The sequence below is a fragment of the Mixophyes fleayi genome, chromosome 3 (genome assembly GCF_038048845.1).
Source record: "Mixophyes fleayi isolate aMixFle1 chromosome 3, aMixFle1.hap1, whole genome shotgun sequence".
Lineage (NCBI taxonomy): Eukaryota > Metazoa > Chordata > Amphibia > Anura > Limnodynastidae > Mixophyes > Mixophyes fleayi.
This window is the reverse complement of record NC_134404.1, coordinates 2,617,823-2,628,395: the sequence shown is the minus strand read 5'-3', so window position 1 is coordinate 2,628,395 and position 10,573 is coordinate 2,617,823.

Sequence of the window (10,573 nt, the reverse complement as noted above, 5' to 3'; positions counted from 1 at the left end):
GCAGCAAACCAGAGTGGATGGTCCAGTGCAGGCCTCTGGTATTGGGTCCTGGATTCCCAGATTTGGAGCTTGAGTGCGATGCATCAAAGCTTGTGGGGCTGGTGAATCTTGCTGTACTGGTGCCCCCTCAGACACCCACTCAGTCAATTTTTCCTCATCTGCCAATTCTGCATAGGGAAAGGTGTAGGAGTAGTTTTCCCAGGGCCCCATGGTAGTGGCCCCTGCAATTACAATTCTATTATCCTCTCCCATTAATTCTGTCATACAGTCTGTAATCATGATTTCTGCTGAGATCATATATTGAGCAGGTTTATGATTCTCTTCTGTCACAATTGGGTACAGCTGTACATCACTTGCACCGGAGAGCACACATACGGTATCCTGTGTTACTTTATTAGATAAAACATTATCAGACACGACAGGGGTGAATAACTGGTCTTTTCTGTAATTCTGTTCTAACTCAGACACAGTCTCAGGTGCCAATAACACTGGCCAATTATCAGAAGATGCTACTACATGGTACTTACTTGGTAGCTCTTTTCCATCCAAGTCACCGAATGGGAGGATTTCTCCTAATCCTTTCTGAGTAGTCAGAGGTACAACATCCTCACCAAGCAGTTCTTCTCCAGTCTCCCCCAAGATAGTGGCTTGGGCAACTGTGTATAATCCACTGGGATGGACCTCCCCCTGATTAACAGACTGAGCAGCCATCTTTTTAGAGTGTGACAAAAGATATTCCAATTGGCATTTTTCAGTATTCACTCGATAACACTGATCCTGCCACATTTCAGTGTCCGTAAATCCTTGCCGCCATACCTCATCCTCTGCTTCTTCAAAACTCTGTTGCAGACATTGCATTTGTTCCCAGAGAGGTATGTGGGGACCTAAAATGAGCATCCATTTCCTATAAACACTAAAGGCATTGATGGGATTCTCCTGATCTTTTAAAAGACATTTGAGGATATCCCGGTGCGTGCAGTCCAGGTACGGTACACCCCGGATCTGGCATTCCTCTATCAGCTCCTCCATACTCATTGTCTCTTGTGGATCTGTAGAATCTGCTAATGGGACAGATTCTATTAGTACATTTGCAGGGGATTCATCAGGCATGTCACTGTGCTGTAATAGTCCATTTCCGTCATGTTTGTGCTGCCGATTATTGTTGTAACTGGATTTTCCTTTGGCCAGATTCTGCATAGTACAAATAACTTCTTCTGTAAAATCATCCCATTCTGGTTTATCCCGAAAATTCCAGGCACTTGCTTCCTCTTTCAACATTAGGAACACATCCAACAGGTTCTCCAATTTCTCCTGTAGACTGGCTCCTTCCCACATAACAATCTTTGGGCACTCCTCATCCCAATAATCCAAAATGTGCTGCACTGTGGTGGGGTGGTGCAACACATCCATATCCCCATCCTACAGACTCTGCCACAGTCCTTCATCCCAGTACACCTTTCTCCTGGTTGTACTGGACTGCTTCATCCCTTCCTTTGGGAACTTTTTCAACACTGGGCTGTGATCTGCTCTCTTGTTCCTAGAGCTCACACCCATTTTACTTCCAGGGATCACCTCACTGTGATTTCCTCTCTTTGAGACACGGTTCCATCTTCTGCTCTCCTCTGGCGGGGTGCGCTTCCCCTTATCAAATCGGCACTTAGGCGGCATCTTCCCTCGCCTAAAGCCCACAACGCTTTTCGTGACACTTTCTGCCTTAAAGCCTTTAGGAGTAAGTTCAGGATAATGTGCTAACTGCTTTGCAGAGCCCTGGAATATATCACGATACAGTTCCCCTGCAGCTCTACCCAGAGAAGACCTGGGACTGAGTGACCCCACTGCTTGCCACCAAAAATGTGAAGATACCGGGTTTATCTGGCCCAGTGCTACCCAGTACCTTCTAGGATTCGTATGGTCACTCAGGCAAAATGCAGTTATAAAAATATAACAGTATATTTATTGTCATACAAACAACACTAGAATATTATATACACACAGTAAATAAATGCCAGGCAAATTTACCACATCATCTGTCCCTTACCCCAATAACTTAAGGAGCTATAGTCACCTGCTGTCCAGACTTCATGACCCATGGATCCCTCTCAGCTGCATATATAGACTCGAGTTAGAAAACGACAATTCAAAACTCCATCTTGCACCTTCCTGAATGAAATCCAAGCATGACCCCCCTCCCCCCTGGAGTTGTTCCTTGTATATCACAGGTCTAATTTCCACAGTCTTTCCCCTCCCTGGGCAAACCCCTGCGTCTATTCTACTTAACCATTGGTCAGTGCTGGACTAAGGGGGGGGGGGGGTTGGACAGGGGAGTGAAGATGGGCTGTCCTTTCAGAGAACCTCCCCTGTTAGATGGCCTGTCTGGACTAGCCTGGTGAGAACAATGGACACTAATTAGTTTTCCTACTCAGGCATATGGCAACCTGATACCTACCCATAATCCCCCTGGCTTCACTTTAAAGACAATGAATAGCAACCTTACTTCAAGTTATCAATATACAATAAACAATATACATATGTACACTGAACTACAATGTCCCCTTAGCCACATGTTATTGGACAATGCAGTTGTAGTCTGGTGAGCTGGGGAACAAACAGCATGGGCTATAAAAAGTACTATAATCCACATTATGTGAGAAATGAGACATGCTCACAGGGTTATCAAACTCATTTTGTCACATAAACTAATAAACAAACTGGGTAAAACAGACAAAGAGGTGAGAAGTCCCTGCTCACAAGCTTACAATCTATGGGACAATGGGAGATTGACACATGAGGTTAAGTCTACATTTTGCATTTTGGCCCAGCCAGACTGCAAAGGTAAAAGTGACTCATAAGCTAAATGAACCCGTCACACAACAATGTTGGTCAGGGGGCAGCCGTCCCACGTGAAACTGTGTAACAGGCTAAAGGTAGCGAGGTTAAGAGGGTGGCCGGGGAATATTATAAGCTTGTCTGAAGAGGTGGGTTTTCAGAGAACGCTTGAAATTTTGTAGACCAGAGGAGAGTCTTACTGTGCGAGGGAGAGAATTCCATAGAGTGGGTGCAGCCCGAAAAAAGTCCTGTAACCGGGAATGGGAGGATGTAATGAGGGTGGATGAGAGACGCAGATCTTGTGCAGAACGGAGTTGTCGAGTTGGGAGATATTTTGAGACAAGAGAGGAGATGTATGTTGGTGCAGCTTTGTTGATGGCCTTGTAGGTTAGTAAAAGTATTTTATATTGGATTCGGTACAAAACAGGCAGCCAGTGTAGAGACATACAGAGTGATTCAACAGAGGAAGAACGATTTGCAAGGAAAATCAGTCTTGCCGCAGCGTGCAAAATAGATTGTAGGGGTTTAAGTCTGTTTTTGGGAAGACCAGTAAGGAGGGAATTGCAATAGTCAATGCGGGAGATAATGTTTAATGACGTTAGTGGTGTCCGGTGGGCAGTGACCTGTCAGTCATCCTATTAGATTGTGAGAGTAAATGTCGTGTTTGGTCATCACTATTATCTGTCAGCTACACCTGCCCTGGAGCAGCTACAAACCTACATCTGAACAGCAGTGTACTTCTGCGTACAGCAGCACTTAGATCAGCTTGTGGACGTCCTTACTGTACTTTGGCTACGGTCTGCAACGGGCTTACACTGAAGGTGCGTCAGGCCCAGATTGTATACAGTGTATAGTTTCCTGTAGTTGTACTATGTGGCTTTATTAAAAAAAGTAATTTTATTAGATAACATACAAAGGGGCATTGTAGGGGTTAGTGGGTATAACCAGAAGCACTGGGGTAAATATGCAAGAAACAGCGTCTCTCTAGACACCTCCAATGATCCTGGTCCCAGCTCTGTAACCTGATATTCAGGAACACTGTAATATGGTCTCACTTCATTACAATGTCCTAGAAACAAGATAAAAGTCTGGGTATAAACGCAGAGCTTATTTATACTCAATGTAAATCATTTCACATTTCCATAGCGGGTGGATTATTATTGATGATGTTTGTCTGTATGTTCGTCTTTTGTGTTTGCAATTTTTTTTTCAACATTATGTACAAATCATATTTTTTATGTTCATAAAATACGAATATGTTAAAGCTTCTTCCAACTACAGCTGCACTGACCGCGACCACCCTGCCTCCTCCGCACACAAAGTCTAGACGGGACTCTCTGACCAGCGGATCAGACTTACACTGAACTGATAGAACCAGAGCTGGACTAAGTGAACTTTTGAACTTTTGCTTTGCATTGTCCTTTACATGAATTTCAGTGAGAACTGTTTTTTGTATTGTTATCTAGTGTTATCGGAAGGGGTTAGATTGATGTATGCATATATGTATTTTAGATACTAGAATATCTGTTGCAATGTCGGAAATGTATTGCCCACAATTGATTGTTCACAGTTCATCCTGCTGACTATATATCTACTAATATTTAATACTGTACCAATACTTTGCTGTTTAAGGCTCAAGTTGCTCTATAAATCTTGTAGATCTAATATTAACTACCCTCCCCATTCCCACCATTGCCCGTTGCCCCTATTTCCCAGTCAAAAGCAAGCTATTTTTTTAAACACATCCCATCCAAACTCCCCTCCCCCTCCATAAGGAGCGCTTTTCTGACACTATATATATATACTCAGGATTTTGTTACTGGATTACGTGAGTTATTATCAAAGGGCCTTTATACAAACATCTTAAACAAAGATGAATTTCAGTTTTTGTAATACTTCTAGCCTTATTATTCCCACCTTTTACTATCTCCCTAAAATTCATAAGGATCTAAAACAACCTCCGGGGAGACCGATAATATCGGGTATTGACTCCCTAACGTGTAATTCATCCAAATATGTAGATTTATTTTTAAAGAAATATGTAAGCACTCTTGAGTCTTACTTGAAGGACACTAACAGCGTCCTTCAGATACTACAAGACTTTGTCTGGGATGATTCTTCTTTTTACTGAGTCATGATTGATGTCCAATCCCTCTACACTTCTATACAACATGAGAAGGGAATTGAGCCATGTAGGGAATTTTTAGATTGTGATGATTCTATTACAGTGGAACATAAAAATTTAATCTGGGATTTGATTCGCTATATTCTTTCCCATAACTATTTCTGTTTCCTGGATAATTTTTTCCTCCAAATTAGGGGGACGGCTATGGGAACTACCTTTGCGCCCAGTTTTGCCAATTTACATATGGGTAGCTAGGAGGCTAAGTATATTTACCATCCTAATCCCTTCATAGATAAAATCAAATTATACAAACGCTACATTGATAATGTATTGGTAGTCTGGAATGGTACCTGTGAGGAATTTATGCAGTATATTGGCAACAACGAATACAATCTTAAGTTTACATTTGGACCTCATTTTGACATCAAAGGATACAAAAGTAATTACAAAAAACTTTATAAAAAAGGTGGATACTAACAGCTATCTACACTATAAAAGTTGCCATCAAAAGAAGTGGAAAGATAACATCCCGTTTTCTCAGTTCAATAGAATAAAGAGAAACTGCAGTCAAAATATGGATTTTGAGGAACAACTTGATGTGTATCTGGACTGCTTTAAAGAAAGGGGATATCCACATCGATTATTAAATGAGGCTACTGATAGAATCAGGAATAGGGATCGGATAGACACACTACGATATGCAGCAAAATGTGATAAAAAGTATATGGTACCGTTCATTACAGAATTTAACAGTGGTGAGAATTTGGTTAAATCAACACTGAATAAACATTGGGGTATATTATTAAGAGACCCAATATTATCGAAGATCCTCCCAGAGAAACCTACTTTGATATTTCGTAAAAATCAGAATGTAAAGGATCTGATTGCCCCGAGTTTACTTATGAAGAATAATCTGACACAAAAGCCTTCTGGTTTATTAACTAATAATATAGGCTCAGTGAGGTGTACTCACTGCAATGTTTGTAAGTACATGAATACAACTAAAACCTTTTTTTTATAATTATGATAATAGTAAACAATTCAAGGTTAAACAACGGATAGACTGCTTAACAACATCAGTTATTTACATGTTAGAGTGTTGATGTAACTTGAAATATGTGGGCAAAACTAAACGCCCACTAAAATTGCGTATCCAGGAACATATCCGTAACATTAAAAATGGAGTACAGAGTCACTCTGTGTCCAGACATTTTTTATATAAACACAGTAGTGATCCTAAACATCTTAAATTTATGGCCCTAGAAAAGGTATCATTAAACTCAAGGGGAGGTGATCTACAACGCAAACTTTCCCAACGGGAAATGTTTTGGATTTTCAAATTAGGCACCTTGACACCCAGTGGTTTAAATGAGAACTACGAGATAGCCCCCTTTTTATAAATACTGAATGTTTTAAATATATATTTTAATGTTTTTTAATATTAATATTGTTATTATACTATGAATATATTTTATGATATATTGTATTTATAGTTGATATGCATATGATTGTTTGTTGTATTTCAATTGTGTTCCTGACATACATCTTAACATTATTGTTTTGCTATATATTGTATTTTATTAGATTATAGTACATATTGCACTTTATGCACTTTACATAGAGTATTATTAATTGCCTTCATACGGAAGGTATTGCTTGATTAATTAATATATGTTAATATTATCACCTGGTTAAGTATATTAATGAGGTTAGATTTATGGATTAATCCCCTCCTTATTATAATTTTTTGCCCCACTATGGCCAATATATTGCTTATTATATGATTACACATGTCTTATAGAATTGGTAGTTCATTCTTAGCACTACTTGTACTTCGTATATTTCATATGGAAGGTACTATACCAGTCCTATATGTTAGACAGTTTACCACTTATAGATTACATTATATTAGATGATTTAGTTTTTATGAGGCTGGACATATGGTTTTTTCCTTTTATGTTGGGTACATTTCTTCTCAATGTTCTAAGTACCAATGCACACTTGTTTCACATAGATCTCTCTGGTACACGGAGTGTTTGTTTGTTTTTTGTTCTTTCTAATAAAGTTATTGCCGCGCATGCGCGGAGATTGGCGGTCTCTGCGCACGTGCCAATATGGCGCGGCCGCTCATTATAAGAGCAGCATTATGAATGTATTACGTTGTACTTTATTGCTCCTGAAGAAGTTCCGTTGCACCGGGACGAAACGCATTGAGCGGTGACATCTACCAGCGCTATTGTGGTTACCTCATGTGAGTTACTACTGTGCTATTCAATTTTAATAAATTGACTATATTTTTACATTGCATTCTTTTTTGTTCAATCTTGTTCATCACCGCCATTGGATGAGGTTGTGACAGAGGAATTGCCTGATCTTATATATATGGTCTAAGAAAGTCTATGGTCCTCTGATTTTTTGGTACGCAATTTTCATATACTTAGGGATGCACTTTGCACCTGTGTGCTACATCATTCACCTTTGGGTTCACTACCTGATCTAGCACTCTGTCTCCTGGTGGAGGACTATTTCCAGATTTGGTGCAGTTAAAATTATAACAATACTGCACTATGTTATTTTCTGTTCTGTTTTTTCTGCATTGTCGTTACATCTGATAGAGTTTGAGAGGGATTACCTCTGAAGAGGAACCTCCATATGACCATTCACATCCTGAATACATCTTTACGGTACGCAGTTATTACATCTTCCCAAATACCATATTTGAAAATACACATTGGGGCGCCATACTTGTTTTTCTGTTGCAGTGTATATATATATATATAAACTGTCAAAGTAATTATTAACAAAAACCCTATATTACCAATTAGTACAATAGAATGAACCATTGAACTTGAATTTTTGTTTCTGTGCTTTAAGAAAACGGAAAAATACAGAATTACATAACAAGAGACATGTTTTTAGTGAAGTTCCATTATTGCACAATTTCTGGATATAGTCAAAGAAATATTGGTTCCGAATATAGGGTCAAGATGGCCCGTCCAAAAGAAAACATGTCACATTGCCAGCTGTGATGTAAGCTGGGAAGGTGTGTTTTAAAGTAATAAAGAGTATCATCTCTATAAATGTAGAAGTTAATCAAATATAGAGTGTCAATTGGCATTTGAGACCCTGGGCATATGTCTGCTTCGTCCAGTATGGCTGTATCTATGTATAATATCATTTTAATAATAAACTATAGAAATATTATATTTTGGAAAGCTGCTCATCTCATTTATTATTTAAAGAGAAGGAAAGAATTTTTTTTATAGAAGCTGGGGGCTCTGGTCCTATGGCTATCACAAACCACACCTTACTCTCTTCATGACTGCTTCGACAAGGGGGAGACGATGATCTACACTCCTCTGCACTGGTGAGTATCAGATGTGTTAAATATATCTGTACTCCGAAGTGTATCGAGGTACCGAAGCAGTGAGTGAAGAGAGGGTTGGGGTAAATGCTGATATGTAAAATAACCTAGGACCGTATTGCTATATGTGTAGTAATTAATGGAATGTGTTTCTGCAGAAACTTAGAAACTTAAGAAAATATTGTTTGTTTAAATGTTGCTAAAATTAATTTTTTTTCAGTGTGGACTGGCCACCTATAACTGGCAAAAGACATCTTAGTGTTTTAACACTGTGTATAGTTGTTTTCAAAGTTAAGAGATGTGACTTGCAAAGTGAATGTGTTAAATGAAATGCTTTTGCAGTGTAGGCTTATAATCTATATCTGGCAGAAAGCGTTGTGATGTTTGGTGATCTACTCGGTAGACTTATTTGGAAATTAATTAATTAATTAAAGTTAATATACGAGTAGAAATGCCTGTTTATCGTTATGGACGCATCCCTTAGATGAAAAGAGACCCTAAGTCAGGATAGGGTCTGCTGTTTCTAAGGAGAGAAAGGGCGTAGCTCCCCGGGCAAGAGAGTGCCTATAGAGTTTTAATCCTGATTGCATGAAAACTCTAAACAGGGGATGCAAGGAAAAATAACAAAGAAGTTAAAAAATGTGTTTTTCAGAGACTGAAATTTTTAATGTTGAAACCTAGACGTAACGAGAGATGAAATTCTCTTATAAGAGTAAAGTGAAAAATAAGACAGTTAAAATGTTATTTAATTGTTAGTTGTTAATGAGTGATATGAGCAGTCAAAATTGAATAAATTTCAAAAGAAAGCAGAAAATTATTATATAATGATGATACAGTCTGCGCAGCGTATAGCATTCTCATGTTCCATCTCTCCCTGAAAAAAAAAATGAATGTTTTTTTTTTATATTATTCTGATGGTTTGCAAATGTTGGAAATACATTGAGCTAAGCTTCCAGAGGACGGGACTGGTAAGAAGTAAATAACTGTCCCGCTGTTTAGATGTCAAATACTTCATCTGTTTTTAGAATTGCAAACCTTACTTAAGCTGTGTTAATATTATTGATCAGTGAATTGTTTGTTCCATATATGACAAAATGATATGGTATATCTTTCTCGTACTTTTGTCATTCTGGGGCTATCCACTCAGCTCTATTGCAGTAAATGCTGGACATTTAATTTCTTTATCACCTTGGAGACAAAGGTGTAAATAAGTTTGTTTTGTGAAGACAATAGGCTAAAGATAAAAAGGACAAAATTGGAGAACCGCACAAGGCAGAAATATTATTAATTGTTTTGCGAACATTGTTTTATTGAGAACCCGATTGAAGACATATAATAAACCGGGGGGTGCACCCTTCACTGTGTTAGTTAATTTGAGAACCAAAGAAAAGGAAGGGGGGAAGGAGGAAAAAGTCAGTGTATATGAGGCACTCCCAAATTGCTCGTTAAAATATAACTTTTATTTGTATTGAATAAAAATGGAAAGATTACAGCGAAATATTAAAAGAAAAAACAAATAAATACAAAAAGTGATATGTGGTTAAAATGCAAAATGAATTTGCAATGTCCCACTTGTCTTATTCGTATCAGCTACAAATAGCGCTAAGGGCTGCATGTAAAGGATATATAATGTATTCTAGTAGCCCTCGCTATAGTAGCGCTACAGGCTATATACAGAAAAATGTGGAATCTGCTATAGTGGCCCTAAATTGCATAGACTACAGAGACAATATAATTGCATATTGACAAAAACCTCAATAATTGGTGTGCATGCCTATAATTCACTAGAAGGAGAAAATGCAATAATGATAATACACTTATTGCCTGAGTATAACAGAAATAATGTCCATCAGATTGATCTCCTAATTCTAAAGAACAGCTACCATGTATCTAAAATTGATAGCCCAGGATTCTATCCTTGAATAATGCTGACCTGCATCTGGCTAAATTAAGCCTACATCAAGGCGTCAATATATGGCAAAAAAAGGCCGTTTCGCTCCGTAGCTTTGTCAAAGCTACGGAGTGAAACGCGTGTTGGCGTTTTGTTCCACTTGTCCTCTCAGCATAGATTATCTCAGAAGCATAGCAGGAATCGCTCCCCAGTTTTATTTCAGGCAGGGCTTTTATCACAAAATCCCGCGATTCCTGCAGGCCGTTTTTGCCATATATTGACGCCTTGATGTAGGCTTAATTTAGCCAGATGCAGGTCAGCATTATTTAAAGTTCTTTAGAATTTTAAGCATACACTACCAGACTCA